An 18,555-nucleotide genomic window follows, 5' to 3' on the forward strand; every position below is an offset into this window, starting at 1 on the left:
CAAACAACGCCAGATATCCTCGTGGACAATGACGACCACCCTATCACACTAGACGCGAAAAGGCTTCGATGGCAATGCGAAGCAACAAACTGCTTAGCAAGGCTAGGAGAATCCTCGGAAAGAATCGAAGATGAACTGTCGATCACGTTGGCAAGCATCAACGACCTTGTCAAAAACAAAGGCGAACACAATGACCGCCTGACCGAAATCGAAAACTCGCTCGGCGGCCACCAAAACCCGATCAACCCAACGAATATCCGGGAAATAATCGCCCAGCAAATTGAAGAGGCGAAAGAAGAAATCGAACGCAAATACCAAGCGGAAATAGCCAAACTAAGGGACGAGATAGTCACCCTGAAAACAAATGCAACTGCGAGTACCCAACGCATCGGGGTACTGGAAACTAAGATGACCACCGTCATAGAGGAGGTTCATGACGACTACAATAGTATAGGGACCATAGCCCGAAAGGTCCACCAAGAGATCGTTCCAGCCATTGAACGACTAAACACCAGTACGCAGAGGCACGAAGAAAGAATAGAAAGTGCAGTACGAAGAATGCAAGACGCCACCCGCGGACGATCAGCCACTCCGGGATTGCTCAATACCACCGTATCAATGCAACAAAAAATTAAGATGAAACCGCCAATCTACAGGGGTGACCCAAGGGAAAAACCCGTAAAGTTCCTCACGGAATTGAAAAAGTACCTAGAAGTCGCGAATTTTGACTCCAGGGAAACAATATATGCAGTTTCCCAAACCCTCGAGGAAAAGGCGAAGGATTGGTGGTACCTGATCGAAGCCAGCGTACAGAACTTCGGAGATTTCGAAGACAAATTTAGAGCGCGATTTTGGAATGAATCGGTGCAGGAGATGCACCGCAACGAGATAGAAAACGGGGCCTGGATGCAGTGCAAGGGAAAGATGACCCGCGCAAAATACGCCACACACGTATTCGGCCTAGCCCGCGACCTCGGGACTAGGTACACAGAGGCAGAGATCGTCAAAAAGGTGACCCGCCACTTCGAGTCAGAACTATCCTTCGCGATCAGGACCCAGGGGATAAAAACGATGAATACCCTCTTCGAGTTTCTCGCGGACATTGATAACGAGGCCACGCTACGACGAAACCGACAGCAGGCAGCAGTCCACGAACAACGATATCGGCCACCGAACGAGAGGGAACCCGGAACCCAAAACCCCCGCAATAGCGAGTGGAGGAACCTCCAGAACACGGGAGGACAGCATAATGCCCCCGCACGGAGCTACCACACTACGGTGCAGGCCCAACGAGACCGGCAACCAGAATCAGGGAATACCTGGAGAGGGGGTCCGCCCCATCAAGACGGGCAAATCCGAAGCCAAACACGAAACTACCCGAGGAACACTGCGAACATCAACCTGGTTGAGATAGAGGAGGAAGAAGAAAACCTAACTATGACAAAAGGCACGCAGTCGGAAAACTAAGCGGCGTTGCATTATGCCTCTCGGACGACGGGAACAAGCACCCGCCTATGCATGATGCAACGCGACGAATTGATACACCGCACCCAGAAGAACGTCCTGAGCGACCGGAACACATATGCACGATATTCGAAGACCCTCGGGATGACTTGCTCTACGACATAGAATGCACAGACACACCATCGGAATCTCGTCGATTCCCCGAAGCCGAAATAAAGATCGAAGGTGTAAAAGTAACCGCGCTAATCGACACGGGGAGCGAGATTACCTGCATCTCGGAAGACTTTTACCTCGCCAACAAATCGAGATTCGGGAAATGCCCGACACTCCCGATATCCAGGAGAGTGGTCAAAGGAGCCACAGGGGGTAAAACCACCCGCCTAAAAATACAAGTGATGATGCAAACAACGATAGCTAACACAACACAGAGCCTTATATACGTGGTAGTACCAAAACTAGTAAAAGAGTGCATCCTGGGATACGACACAATACGGAAACTAGAGCTGATCATCGACGCAGGGAGTGACACGATCACCCTCAAAGGAGAGCAAGTCACCATACCATGTGGAAAACCCAGTCGGGAGAGCGAAGAGTTGACCAATCACACGATCCAGCTCGCATACGAACCATACAACACCAACTACGAGGAGACGCCAGTTACGACCGGAACATACGAAATCACGACCACTGATATAGACGTAAAATTAGCGGATTGCAGCAGCCTAAGTACTCACCAGAAGCAACAACTCAAGGACATCATCCAGAAAAACAAAAGAGTATTCGACAAAAGGCCAGGCCTGTTAACGATATACGAACATCAGCTGAGGCTCAAGGACGAGGAACCATTCTTTTCCAAAACATACCCCATTCCCATGAGATACCGGGAAAAAGTAGCGACGGAAATCAATAACATGTTGAAACATGGCATCATCCGACGCTCACGAAGCCCATACATTAATCCCGTGGTGACGGTAATAAAAAAGAATGGGTCCATCGAATTGTGCCTCGACGCACGCAAGCTCAACGAAAAACTCGTCGACGATCATGAATCCCCCCAGGGAATCGAGGAAATATTCCAAAAGTGCCACGGAGTGCGAGTGATGACCAGCCTGGACCTGACGAGCAGTTTCTGGCAAATCCCCTTGACCGAGGATAGCAAACAATTCACCGCCTTCCTTGTCGACGGGAAATGTTACGAATATAATGTGACACCGTTTGGTCTGAAAACAAGCAGCGCAGCCCTCATCAGGGGACTTAGCATTGCGCTCAAGGAATGCAACGAGTCCACTATTAACTTCGTGGATGACCTCCTCGTAATCTCACAAGATTTTAGCGAACACCTAAAACACCTCAATGAGCTCTTCGAAACTCTCATCAAATGCAACTTGACACTAAGTTTGAAAAAGACCAAGTTCGCAAGACTGGAAGCGGAGTTTCTCGGACACATTCTAACCATAGATGGCTTAAAGCCACAACCCGACAAAATTCAGGCCATAAGAGACTATCCACGGCCCCGCAACATTAAACAACTCCGGGGATTCCTGGGATTTGTGAATTTTTACGCAAAATTCGCACGTAACTACGCCCAGGAAACCTCACCACTATTGCAGTTGCTGAAAAAAGGGACCGAATACGAATGGACAGAAATACATGAAGTCGCATTCCACCGGGTGAAAGACCTGTTCATAGAGAACCTAATCTTGGCCCACCCAGACCCGAAAAAACCATACATCCTGACTACCGACGCAAGCAACATTGCAATCGGCGGGGTACTTTCGCAAAGGAGCGATCAAGGGGAAGAGGAAGTAATCACTTTCATCAGCCGGACATTAAAAGGACCGGAAATGAATTATTTCACCACTGAAAAAGAACTGCTTGCAATCATATGGGCTCTCGGAAAATTACGCACGTACGTAAAAGGAGCAAAAATCCCGGTAAAAACCGACCACCAGGCCTTAACCTTCGTTAAGACGAGTCGCTTTACGAATACCCGCTTAACAAGATGGATCTTAGTTCTACAAGATTACGACATCGAATTGACGCATATCGAAGGGGCGAAGAACGCGGTAGCCGACGTATTGAGCAGGGGCAAAAATAGTGAGACAATGACAAAGCCAATATCTGGCGAACAAGTTGTGATCACACAACTGGAGTCCCCACATCTGGGGGTAACTCTAAGAAAAAACCTGAAAAACATCAAGGACCTACAGATGCGCGACGAGAAAATAAATGGGATAAGGCAGGCACTCGGAACCTCCACCAGCGGAAAATACAAAGACAAGTATACGCTTCGCGACGAAATCCTGTGTAAACTCGACCCAAACAAAGCTGAGAAGGTGATGCTTCCGAACGACGTGGCACACGCACTCGCCCTCCACCTACACTCGAAATACGGACACGTGGGCCCAAAGAAAATCCATCTAATGATGAAGGAAGGATTTCACGTCAACGGAATGCGGAAAAGAATACAGGGATGGATCGCGACATGCGACCCCTGCCAACGACACAAGCACAATACCCAGGCTTGTCAAGCCAAGATGCAAAACATAATACCAGAAGCACCGGGAGACCTACTCTCAATCGACTTCTACGGCCCGCTTCCAACATCTCGAGGCGGCGCGAAGCACATCTTGGTGACCATAGATGCGTTCAGCAAATTCGTCGTCCTGTATCCGATAAGGAGAGCGAACACCGACACGGTCATACGAAAGATCTTCTCACACTACACGGAACACTACGGCAAGCCAAAAAGAATACAATGCGACCACGGAACCCAGTTTACGGCAACAAAATGGGCAGAAAAACTCAAACAAGAACGAATAGAATTAGTTTTCTCATCCATCCGACACCCACAGGGGAATATCGTAGAACGGGTAAACCGAGAACTAGAAAGGTTCTTCCGGACATTCGTGAAAGAAAAACATAGCGGGTGGGCAGCCTACACTGACATCATCCAGACCTGCATAAACGAAAGGCATTACGACACGACGGAAATGACCCCAAATGAGCTACACCTCGGAAAAAAGCCCAAGAGGGAGTGGAAAGCATGGCTACCGATAGCCGTCCGGAACCACGATATCCCATACGAAGAAATGATTTTCTTAGCGCGAGAGAGAATAAAAAGAAAAGGGAAAGCTCGCGCCCGGCGATACGAGGCCAAGCGCACCGCAGCACCTTTTCAAGAGGGTGAGGAGGTCCTTGTCAAGGCAAACAATACATCCGATCAGGGAGAAAAAAAAATTGCAAAATTCTTTGCAGTTTATGAGGGGCCATTCCTCATCCACCGCAGGATCGGAGAAGCCACCTATATACTCACACACCCAAATACCGGTAACGAGAGAGGCAAGTTCCATACCAACAACCTGAAAAAGTATCAACGCAGGGAGGACATGCCTAAGCCGACAAGCAATCACGGGACGGACACAAACCGACCAGTACATGACATACAGGTCCACCACGCATGCATAGTTCAGGTAAACAGCAACAAGAAACTCCCGGGCTACGAAATCATAGAAGACCGCCGACCAAAACAAAACGAAGAGAACACCACCCCCCTATATAAGGACGCCTCCGGTTCAGACCGACACCAGTCGAAGACGATAACTCGTGCCATGGAAAAAGCAACACAGACCGAGAAATTCGAACACTGCCACGCCGCGGTACAGGCCACCCCGGACGACAGCAGCAGTCACTTCGACACCATGCGCTTCCAAGCGCAGCGCATACTGCGAGCCTCAGGACCATGGAAGCCAGGCGATGGCACTTACGCGAACGGTCGGGCCAGCGGGACCGAAAAAAAATGGCACACTGTCATCGGCTACACCCAATACCGCAAGTCGAATCTGACCAGCAACAGCCTCCTAACCAAAGCGCCCACGCTCGGAAAAAAGTGGACCAGCGTCGAGGAATACGTCCCATCATCAACAACCCACGAACAGGTGATAACCCAGAATGCTGGTGGTACGCCGCCGCACTACCCCGGGGTCATTAGCATAAATGACCCTCGGGTCTAACAGCGTAACAGGCCACCGGTATACATCCCGACGAAGCGGGAGCTCCTCGGGAAGCAGGGACCTGCACCAAAGAAGCCCCGGATCCTCGAAGTCCGGTCATACCCCGCCGACGTGCCGCTGATACCCGTATGCCGAATAAAGAAAACCCAGGACGCCAACAACAACGAGACCGAGACCAAGATCGAGGAAGAACTGCGAAACCTTCTGGGAATAAGCGACCGTGACCTCGATGCCTTCGAGAAGGAAATGCTGGCAATCAGCGAAGAGCCAACAACGCCACCGACCAGCTGGTGGGACCCCACTACCCCGGACATGATCCGAGGCCTCGACGACCTAGACCTCCTGCGTCGCATTACGGGCATCGGCGGAGAAACGACAAACCAAGGCCAGATCTAACCTACTCTTATTAAACCACATATTTTTTTTTTTTTCTCACAAGTCGATACTGCAGTTCTTTTCTTTTATTTTTCGTCCTAATTACGCGGACACAAGGTATTATTTTTATTTTTGTCACTGTTTTTTTTTATTTCTTCTTAAAAAATTCTTTTCTGTTATATTTTTTCTTTGTAAAGGTCCGGTAATTCCTCTCGAGATGAAGGAATGACCTAACCTTTAGGGGGGGGGGCAATGTAACGCCCAAAAGACGTTATGTATTATAATCCACGGAAGCAACCCACTTCCCTCGAGTCAACCACTCCTCGAATTAACTTTAGCCGCCACAAAGCACGGATATAACATATAAAAGACTGAAACTAGCCCTATAATATTCAAAAACGAGTAAAGCCAAAGAGAATAGAATAATATGTATATACTAAGAAATATACCTATAGGAGGCACGCTAATCCGGCACGGCAAGCAAAAAACCCATATCTATATAACGCACGGCGTCCGAGCCTCGCGCGCCGACAAAGAGGGGGAAGGAACCAAAATAGTATACCGGGACCATCTCTAGAAACTAAACAGGAACTGCGCATGCGCCAAATGATTCAATTTCATTGGTCAGCGAAATTGCCCCGCGGAGTAATTTTCGTCAGCTAACCAAGGCGACCAACGTACACGAAATGTGACAAGGCTCTGAATATCTCGAGCGTAAAGTAGCGTATTGAGGTTATGTTGATATTTATTCCTACTTATCGTGAATTTTCTACGAAAAGTGTCATTCAGCAATACCGTAGTTGATATTAGAAGATATTTAATCGACACAATAAAGGCGTCAATGGAGAAACAAATATCAAAAGCTACAGAAATTGGATCAGTTATTTATTGAAAGAAGAAATCTGAAATTAAATGTGGAACGTCATCAACGAGTGGGAGTCTAGACAAACTGAGGCAGGTAAGTAAAAATATTGTTTATTTCAAACAGATTCTTTATTTACGTAAAATTACAAATAAATGGATTGTTGAAACCCAGTAGAAGGTTGCTCCAGAGTAGATTTGTTACAGTGCAGTGCTCCGGAAGCCAGTAATCAGTGCCAATGAACATGAAATATTAAAATAAAATCAGTAACAAGGAATAAAAGAAATAGTGTATCTTGAAACACAAAGCTTAGGAGTGCAAAAAGTAGCAATTCGTTTTTCTGTCGCAATTTATTGAAAATTAGTGGTATTCAAAACAATTAGAAGCTCTTGTCTGATGATAATATCTTTTAATATTTTCAGGTGGGAAACAAACATCATCGAAGCGAGACTAAAGTTGTCAGGCGTTGAAGCGTGTAAGTAAATTTCTGATACTATGATATTTGCATATTACAATATTTTCACATGTATTCAATGATAAAATTCGTTTGTTCTGACAGACTTGAAGTTTCAAGTTTGGATAATAGGATGAAAATCATACCTTACCTGATGGTCAAAACGTTTTGGTGGCTAGGACCCTAGTTTCTCGATTGGTGCCACCGTTCCAACCATCGAACCTGGTTGTTCCGTTGTTCCATTAGACAACAGGTATCCGAAGGAATTTCTTCTGGTCATCGCCACCTTCTGAACATCAGTCGTGGCAAAATTGAAGAGCACGACACACTACAGATCATGGTGTTTGAATATTCCATCATTTTAGATCTATCGAGCCAATAGTAAAAAGTTTGTTATTCAACAATTGCTGCTAACTAATTTTACAGAGCAATCATTCCGTGCACCATTGTAATCCAAGCAGTATTATTGGCCCGCATTATTTTTCAAATTTTATTTTCGGCAGTTTTGATATTTTATTTTTCACTCTCTTGGTATTCAATTCAGATGAATAGTGTTTCAAGTGTTAAATCAGATTCCAAGGATGAATTTTGATGTGTAAACTGAACCAATCTCAATCTAAAAATGTTGGATAACTTCAGTTGAAAATGTCTTTAAAATCAATATTAATCGACAGTATCATCTGACTAGCTAGTTGCAGCTATCATCCGTGCTTGAGCCTCGTTCAACCCCAGCAAGGTCTAAGGAATGCATTCACTTACTAGTACACATTACAAATGATCACTTTGTCTACAATAGGACTTACTTGCTGGCTAACTTTTTTATGATGAATCTTTATCAGGGAGTCATCCGGTAACCTATTGAAAGCTTGAAACCAGATTCAATTTTATACTCTTACAATGGTCCTTCATTGAAACTGAGAGTTTGTGAATCTCCATTTATTACAATTAATTCTGCATCCCATGTTAACACTGTTCGAAACAAAAAATCTCATCCTAAGATTGGAAATGGAATCTGCAATGCAAAAGTTATCTAGTGGCACAAGTTAAAAACAAAGAACCTTATAACGGTTTCTGCGACAGAGGGATTCCTTCCGGATATTCATGTTACTGGATGATGTTCGGAGCACTATGAACAAGATATTGTATTGGATTTAGGTTTAAGTAAATATTTTCATGGACTTCAGTGAAAATTAGATATTCATTTGTTTCAAAGGAACAAGGGGTACAATGTTGAATCCGATAAGTCAATATTTTCATATGAATGTTCTGAACATTACTCTAAAACATGATTATCCTTAAAGTTAATTACTGAGGCACATTTTGAAAATGTTGATTTTTAACTTGTGTCACAGAATGTTTCTGAGTTTTACTCTTCGGATTAGATTTCTTTAGATTAGATTTGAAATTGAAAGAAACCGTAAGATCTACAACTTCCTTTTCCAACCAACAAAAGTGGCCGATGATCTCTGCATGTGTCATGAATTGAATGGGAAGAGAAGACATCAGCTAACAGCAGAGATGCTATTATTTTGGCTGTATTTTCTGTTGAAAGAAAAAAATTTCATTGTTATTCTTAATGTATGAAGTAATGAAAATGATTTTTGTCAATGAAATTGTCCCCACCTACCTGCTTCGTTTCTTCCAAGCACCCAACATTTGAACAGATTTCTTGTTTCAATCGAATAGGACGAATTTTCAAAGAGCATCAGCATTAAATTCCGACCGTTCTTGGAACAATCAATTTTCAATAACAAATGCTTCCCAAGCCTTTCCGAGTGACTATCTCAATAACTTGAGATTCTAACCTCAAAAATGCATGTGAACTACATCGCCGACAGAAACAGAGTTTGACAGCAGGGTCTCGGGGTGGCCAGACTGCACGGACGGCGGATTTAAATTCGCGCATGCGCAGATCCTGTTTAGTTTCTAGAGATGGTCCCGGTATAAGCCGGCACCTCGGACACAGGAGGACACTCTCTTCTTCCAGCTCTCCCTTGGAGAAGCTAACTCGCAAACAAAGGATCAACTGAGATCGCTCAGTTGATCCAATTATATACATTGTGTTCTAATCGTATAACGGCTATTTAAAGTATTATATTCTTCTATTTCGAAATCTCAGACCATTCTAAACAGCAAACCTACATAAATTTATATTATCTTTATTTACTGCTCTGCAGCACGTCAACGACTCTTAACGATTGTCATTAATTACCATACCCACATTTAATCAATTTATTCGGTAGGTAGCGCCGATATTAGGCCACACAACTTTCTGTACTATTTCACTACTAATACTTATCATTATCATTATTTTATCACCCAACATTGGCTGATTCTTCATTTTTCTATTTTTTTTTTGTATAATGTTATACGCCGCAGGCGAAATAGATTAAAATTCTTATTTTATCCAACACGCGCAAAGAGAGATTCTGTCAATCACCCACCCCTTCATCCCACCGGCTGCATCTTATCACTATTGCAGTTAAGGATTCATTGCTGACACACACACACGGCTGCGGTCGTGCGCTATTGCAGCGCACTCTGCATTGCTAACTCACACATCCATCCATATTAACGGCTGCGTCTTCTCACTATTGCAGTGAAAGATTCATTGCTGACCCACACACACGGCTGCGGTCGTGCGCTATTGCAGCGCACTCTGCATTGCTAAATCATACATCCATCCACATTAACGGCTGCGTCTTCTCACTATTGCAGTGAAAGATTCATTGCTGACACACACACACGGCTGCGGTCGTGCGCTATTGCAGCGCACTCTGCATTGCTAACTCACACATCCATCCATATTAACGGCTGCGTCTTCTCACTATTGCAGTGAAAGATTCATTGCTGACCCACACACACGGCTGCGGTCGTGCGCTATTGCAGCGCACTCTGCATTGCTAAACTACACATCCATCCACATTAACGGCTGCGTCTTATCACTATTGCAGTGAGAGACTCATTGCTGACACACACACACGGCTGCGGTCGTGCGCTATTGCAGCGCACTCTGCATTGCTAAATCATACATCCATCCACAACACCGGCTGCGTCTTCTCACTATTGCAGTGAAAGATTCATTGCTGACACACACACACACACGGCTGTGGTCGTGCGCTATTGCAGCGCACTCTGCATTGCTAAATCACACACGCACCCACACCTCCGGCTGCATCTTCTCGCTATTGCAGTGAAAGATTCATTGCTGCGACACACACACGGCTGCGGTAGTGCGCTATTGCAGCGCACCCTGCATTGCTAAAGTACACATTCACTCACACCCTCGGCTGCATCTTCTCACTATTGCAGTGAAGGATTCATTGCCACTACACACGCACACACGGCTGCGGTCGTGCGCTAATGCAACGCACCCTGCATTGCTAAATTACACACCCACCCACCTTGCCGGCTACGTCTACGCACTATTGCAGTGGTGGATTCTTCGCCGCTTCACCCATGTAAATCCTCATACTCCCGCCACAGCGTTGCACCTCCGCATCGAAGGACGAGCAGCACCCTTGGGCAGGGACCGCCCACACCAACACTTATCGACATAACCGCCCTCGGAAAGGGGATAAAGTACGTCCATCGCGTCTGTGACAGCCACAGAAAAACGAGACGTTACAAGGTATTGCTATTGGACGCCAGACACCGTAGCGTTAGATATTAGAGAAGCAGAAAAAAGAAGGGAACAGAAACGATCTGGCCCTACAACGTTTGTATAGCTAACTTGGAATAGACAAGATAATGGTATAGGAAAGGGATCGTATCCAATAGATAAAACACAAGAAAGCAGGTAAAACGGTAATAGTATCAAGTGAACAGACAAAACACTAATTGAGTAGAATCAAGCGATTTGGGAATTTTAGATACAATAAAACAATTTAAAAAATTCGAATGCAATCCGTAATTTGAGATCCCTAAATTAAATGTTAACGGTGCAAGTGAAAGCAGAGTAATACAGCGAGAGAATAGTATTATCACAGTAAAGAAAACAGTCAAGAGCATTCGTAGATAAAGCGGCAATACATTATAAATAATAAAGAAGCAAGAGGTATTGTGAATGCTAAATAAAAATAAGGAATATTACAAATGATAAGGAAAAGTAGAAAATACAAATCAATCGAATAATATCAGAATTAAAGCAGAGAGTTATAGAAACAAGGTAATCAAAGAGACGTTCAGGAAACAATTGCTAGCATAGAAATAATCAAGAAAATACGTAGTTTCTGGCTTGCGATATGCGCGGTAGATAAGAAGCAAAGAGAAATACAAAAAAGAACGGATAATTTGAAGGTATTAAGGAAAAGGAATCGAGAAAGATATTCTAATTCAGTATATTACAAACTAGACCGACTACGGACAAACTACGTAACAACGGTGTTATTTTTTTGGGTATGTACCCAGTAGCCGCTTTCTGGCTTGTCCGGGGCATGAGAGAGAATGGATCAGTAACCATTAGTATGCGGCGGCAGCCGAATAAGATGTTCAATAGAAACACCCGCATTTGCACTAGTGACAAGGAAAGCTGCAAGACAAGAGACAAGATATTAAGGATAAGAGGTAAGCTGAGAGAATTTATAAGCTAACTAATTTACCAATCACCACAGAGAACAACGGATACTCAATTCAAGTAAAGCAAGGTAATCAAAGATATGCAATGGTAATCAAGCATAAGCAAAGAAATAGTAAAACGCTGCCATTCAGTAGTATCACAGAAATGGATAGTTCAGCAAAGCAGGATATAGAGAATACAGCAATGATCACTATAAATTAAATAAGTAAGCTGACCAGTCTCGAAGTTACTTGCGGTATTAGATGAGAAAATGAGTAAGATATGAGCCTACGTGGCGCGACAGGTGTAGAAAATAGCACAGAAGTAAGTTTTGAGGAAGAAGACTGCAAACTGAATTTTAAGAACGCGATAAAGAAAAGTACTGAGGTAACCAAGGCACGTTTGCTTAATAGATGCACTGGACGTAAAATGTGCCGGCTTGAGCGACAATCCTGGCGATCCTGGACGATTTCCAACGTGTTGCTGCCACATGATTCTTTTGTCATCCTGCGCAATCGCTCATTGTGCTAGCAGATCAGGTAGTCCATCTTCCTACCAGATTGACGTGGTTCGCTCCTCCGTACTGTGGGCTCGTCCTCCGCTGCAGCCTGTCAATGAAGTATGGACATTAGACAATAACACTTTCGCGCTATCGTAAACGGAACAGTAGGCGCTATGGCTGGTTCAGCTCCAGGCTGATAAGAACCTCCGACGGGATGCTTTGTTGTAGTTTTGAAGCACAGCCCTATATGCCATCGGCAACGCATCCAGGTGACAGTGGCGATATTCGATGGTTCAGCTTCTGGCCGAAAAATTTAATTGATTGGAGTTCCGAGCTGTGCTTCACGCACAAACCTGTACGCAATTTAGGTGGACATCTACCTGGATTCGGGTTGGCGGTATTCTGCCCTGTGTGGCTGACGGTAGGTTGCCGTTGATCCGGTCCGTGACCTCTATGCTGCGATATTCGATTCTCTCAAAGCGATGTTCTTGAAAATAGTTCTCGTAGTACGGTACAAAATTGAAAAATAGACAGGTATTAACTGAAAAGTCAACCGAAGCGGTCGCCATCTTTTTAGTCAACAGCAAAGTTGACTGGTGATTAACGTAGGAACTTCCTCCGCCAGGAGTGTACATAGATGTCAAATCATTTAAGGTGCCTGTAGGGTTCCAAAATTTGAAATTTTTTTTACTACGAAAGCGTAGGCAGAATATCACTTGTTTGGTAGCAGATACCGATTCCGTCGTAATGAAGTATAGTTTTTTGGATTTATTTCTCTGGTGTACTTTGGAACAAAAAACTATTTAATATCTAACAATACGATTAGTTGAAAAGAACAAGTCAACAGCAACATGTTGGTCATTCATAGAAATATTGGCTTACACGTAAGTATGTTATTATTTGACATTACAACGTATTTTGACAATCGTCGGTAAAGAGAATAGAATTAGCTTATAAATCCATGAATATTTTGAAATAGAACAGAAATACGCTTAAAGTTTTTATTAAAGTATTGTAACGACCAGCTGGGCTACGCTGACGACTGAGCCGGTTACATCCACGGACATGGCCGACTCAATCCGAGGCCTAACGAAGCTGGAGAAAGAGAGGGTACTCAAGGGGACCGAGACGGACGACGCTGCCGTGACGAAACGGCAGTTAACCTCACCAACGGACTTGAACGGACTGACGGCGGCGACGCCACTCTTGACCAGTCGGTTTCAGTATAAATAGAGGTGTCTCACAAGGTATCGACATCCAGTTAGAGTACAGCACTCCTCTGCGTCACAGATACAGTTAAGATCCGGTCGGAGTATAGCACTCCCCGGCGTCACTGGTAGAGTTTCAGTAATCTTATGGACCAGCTCGGGACCAGGCAATGAGTATAGCTCTCTCTGAGTCAACTTGCAGCACAGTTTAGAAGCACTAAAAAATATTAAAAAATCAAAAAGTTGTTACGGTACAGAGGGACGGTAGTCCTTGTACCCACCCAAGATGTTAATTCGGGTGCTATTTTTTGGTCCGTTCTCGTCACTGTCCTCGTTCAGGGAATGGAAGAGGGAAGAATAATAATTAGAGAAGGATTATCTTTGATAAGGAATAAACTTTTATTGAGATTTGGAAATGGAGTGAAATATGCGGCGAAGTCGTTGGGGAGTAGTGAGGTGATGGGAGGAAAAAGGTAGGAGCTCGATGTTGTCGGGTTGAAAGTTCGGATCGGAGTGCCTCTTCGGCGTGAGAAAAAAAGCGAGGATCCAGGGTAGAGGGGAATAGAAATAGCAACGTAAGGGCGATAACGAGTGGCATAAGGCAAGATGGAAATAGGAGGACGAGATACGTTGACTCCAGATATGGAGTGTAGCATTACGATGGGAATGGCAGGTAGAGGCGAGAGGTTGTCGAGGAAGGTGGAGGAGACGTGTGGCGGGACGCCGGAAGTAACAAAGTTATGATTTTTTGAAAGAAAACGTGTATTTTTTGGTAAATTAATGTCTTCACAATTTTTTTGAACATATTGTAATTTGAACTTTTGCATATCAACCTCTCACACATGTTTTATAATTTTTAAAGTATTTCCAGTATTTTTCGGGTCTCGATCGGACTGATAGTTTTCACACAGCAACCATTTGAAACTTGTGGCTGGGTCAATTGTAACCATGTGTGGCCACTAAGGGTTAAATCACAAACGATTTGTCACTTTTTTCTCCTCAATATTCAATGAATTTTTCCGTCAAGGTTTGAATTGATTCAGGAGCGTCAACGTACAAACTTATGATTTTTTCTTCATACACCCGCTACAATGGCAATACTGTTCAAATGGCTCAGGCAATATTCCATTTTTCGTTTTTTTAGTTGTTTCTGCCCAAATTCGGAAGTCTAAACTGAACTTATGGTTCTCTCAAAATGAAGTGTGTACTCAAATGCATTAGTCGACCTTCAACGTTGGAGTTCCTGTAAAATAATAAACAATTGTCTCAAAAACTGCTTCCCAATATCTCGTATGACTTCTAATTTGAGATTTATGTGCAACTTATCTGGTATGTTGAACTCTGTCTATCTATCATCCAGAATGATCATGAAGATCTATACTCACTTCATATCATATTTGTATCATTTCAATACATGCAAAGTAGGGTAGATTGGAACCATTCGTACACGGGGCACATACGTACAGTAGCTATTAAATCTAAACAAAGCGGTTTACGAACAGATCCTTGCGCGTGCAATTGGCTGTAGTGGTCGCCATGTTGTTTCCCAGCCGTTCCGCCAGTCATGCCACTGCGATCAAACTGCAGGTAGCAAAGTGTTTTCATAGTTGGTAAGTATTTATTTTATTAAAGTTTATGGTCGTTTTATAAACACTTTTTCCGTTATTTCTAACAAATTGATTACCTTAACGATAAATAAATATTCTCAAAATAGTGTTTAATGACCACTATTTCTCATTTTATTTTATATCAAACAATAATTCATATTTATTTATATATGCCTCACGGGGGTACATTCGTACGTGTACCACCATATAACATATCGTATATAAATTCATTCTATACAGACCATGGTGGGTGAATATAAAAGAAAGGAGACGAGGAGCAAAGAAGTCGACGAAAATTCGATGCGATTAGCTATAGATGATGTGATACAGGGACAATTATCATACAGCAAAGCTGCGGATAAATATAATATAAAATCTTCAACATCGGAAAGTCGTCTGAAAAAAATTGAAAACAGAGTTGATATGCAAGAAAGTAGCAGTCGCATTTTTAACTCAAAATTCACCAGTCTTCGACAGCTATTTTCCGTAGAAGAAGAGACATTAAACGATTACATTACCAAATGTTGTAAAATGCATTATGGGCTGAAAACAATTGAAGCTAGGAAATCGGCATACGAGTACGCTACGGCTTTGAAGTTGCAATGTCCAAACAAATGGGACGAAAATAAAATGGCAGGTATAGACTGGATGCATGGATTCGGGAAAAGAAATGCAAATTTAAGTTTGTGAAAACCGGAAAATACCAGTGCTGCCAGGTCCTTTGATTTTAATAAGAGCGCAGTGATGGAATTCTTTAATAACTTGAAGATCGTTTTTGAACGACATCCTTTTACTGCAGATCGTATATTCAATTTTGATGAGTCAGGGGTTTTCACTGTCTTAGATATTCCAAAAGTTTTGCCCCCAAAAATACAAAAACAAGTCGGGCAAATCGTTTTAGGTAAAAGAGGCGAACTTGTAACTCTTGAAAGCATTATTTCAGCTAGTGGCAATACTATCCCACCACTGTTTGTATTTCCACGCGTACTTTATAAAGATCATTTTATTGAAGGTGGGCCTGAAGGAAGTAACGGTGCTGCAAACAGGAGTGACTAGATAAATGCTGAAATATTTATTGCTGTTTTGAAATATATTCAGAAGCATACCCTACGCTCGAAAAACAACCGGTTATTATTACTGTGTGACAATCATGAAAGTCACATGAGTTTGGAGGCAATGAACTACGATCGAAACAATGGGATAGTTTATTTATCTTTTCCTCTGCACACATCTCATCGTCTGCAACCATTAGACGTTGGAGTATTCATATCATTTAAATCTAAACTGAAAACTGTCTTCAATAATTGGCATATCACGAATCCTGGAATAACAGTCAACATATATCACATCCCAAAACTTGTCAAAATTGCGTATTTCAAATCATTTACATCGAAAAATACTGTGAATACAAACACTGAAAATGTAGATCCATGTTTACCGCAGTCAATAGTCGCTGATCTTTGTGAGCCATCAACTTCAACACCCCAGAATATACAACCAGACGTTGATCCTTGTGATCCATCGACGTCCGCACGTCAGGATCTACAAGAATCTATAACTGGACCTTCTGAGTCATCGAGCCTAGGACATCAAGAATTACAAAAAACTCACGCTGAACAGTTAACTCTGGTACACCAAACCGAACAAGCTAACATTCCGGTAACGCCAGAAATTATTAGACCATATTCATTTGCTGTAAGAAATAAGACAACAAACAAGGAAAGTCAACCAGGAATATCACGAATTTATACCTATACGCCAGATAAAAACAAACTTGAAGAGAAACACAGAGGAAGAGAATTGGAAAAAATTGAATAGGAAAGAAGAGCTAAAGCTAAAGAAATAAAACGTGCATTATTGGATTTTAATTTTAAGCCGAAACAAAAGAAGACCCAGAAAATAGAAAGTAATAATTCAGAATATGAAATATCAGAGGGCTTGCGGAAAAATTCAACATCTCTAATTGACGCTGCTGAAGATGATTTCGGCGAATCTGGAATAGAAACAACTTTTGCGTATCAACTCAATTGAATTGAAATAATTAGTCAGCTCTCCAATTTTAAATTGATATATTCTTATACGGCTGGGATTTCCTCGAACGGTGGATCTCAAGCTGTATCGAGCTGTCCGGAAAGGACAGGAGTCCCACATCTGGCAATACAAAACCGCGCTGAAGGAACTGCGACCCTAAACAATAAACTTAATATCGAGTGATAACTGAACAGTCAAAAGGTCGTACGGAACTTCCAGCGCGGGTTTTCACTACTTTATTACCCCTGGGTTTTTACCAATTAACAATACTCAGTTGGCTGCCAGATGTGGACGCTGACCTGTCCGGACAGTAGGTATGCAAAAGTCCGGTAGGATCGGGTATTGTTTAAGCACAAGTCATACGTGCATGCTCCCACTTTCTTCCTATACCGGGACAATCTCTTGATACTATACAAGAATTACGCATGCGCCAAATAATTCAATCTCATTGGTCGGCGCAATTGCCCCGCGACGTAATTTTCGTCAGCAAACCAAGGCGACCAACGTACACGAAATGTGACAAGGCTGTGAATATCTCTCGCATAAAGTAGCGTATTGAGGTTATGTTGATATTTATTCCTATTTATCGTGAATTTTCTAAGAAGTCATTCAGCAATATCGTAGTTGATATTAGAAGATATTTAATCGACACAATAAAGGCGTCAATGGAGAAACAAATATCAAAAGCTACAGAAATTGGATCAGTTATTTATTGAAAGAAGAAATCTGAAATTAAATGTGGAACGTCATCAACAAGTGGGAGTCTAGACAAACTGAGGCAGGTAAGTAAAAATATAGTTTATTTCAAACAGATTCTTTATTTACATGAAATTAAAAATGAATGGATTGTTGAAACCCTGTAGAAGGTAGCTCCGCAGTAGATTTGTTACAGTGCAGTGCTCTAAAAGCCCGTAATCAATTCCGATGAACAGGAAATATTAAAATAAAATCAGTAACAAGGAATAAAAGAAATGGTGTATCTCAAAACACAAAGCTTAGGAGTACAAAAAGTGGCAATTCGTTTTTCTGTCGCAATTTATTGAAAATTAGTGGTATCCAAAACAATGAGAAGCTCTTGTCTGATAATAATACCTTTTTAATATTTTCAGGTAGGAAACAACCATCATCGAAGCGAGACTAAAGTTGTCAGGCATCGAAGCGTGTAAGTAAATTTTTGATTCTATGATCTTTGCATAATACAATGTTTTCACATGTATTCAGTGATAAAATTGGTTTTTTCTAACAGATTTAAAGTTTCAAGTTTGGTTAATAGGAGGAAAATCATACCTTACCTGATGGTCAAAACGTTTTGGTGGCAAGTACCTTAGTTCCTCGATTGGTGCCACCGTTCCAACCATCAAACCTGGTTGTTCCGTGTTCCATCAGAGAACAGGTACCCGAGGGAATTTCTTCAGGTCATCGCCACCTTCTGAACATCAGCCGAGGCAAAATTGAAGAGCATGACACGCTACAGATCATGG

This window comes from Diprion similis, chromosome 4 (assembly GCF_021155765.1).
Source record: "Diprion similis isolate iyDipSimi1 chromosome 4, iyDipSimi1.1, whole genome shotgun sequence".
NCBI classification, from domain to species: domain Eukaryota; kingdom Metazoa; phylum Arthropoda; class Insecta; order Hymenoptera; family Diprionidae; genus Diprion; species Diprion similis.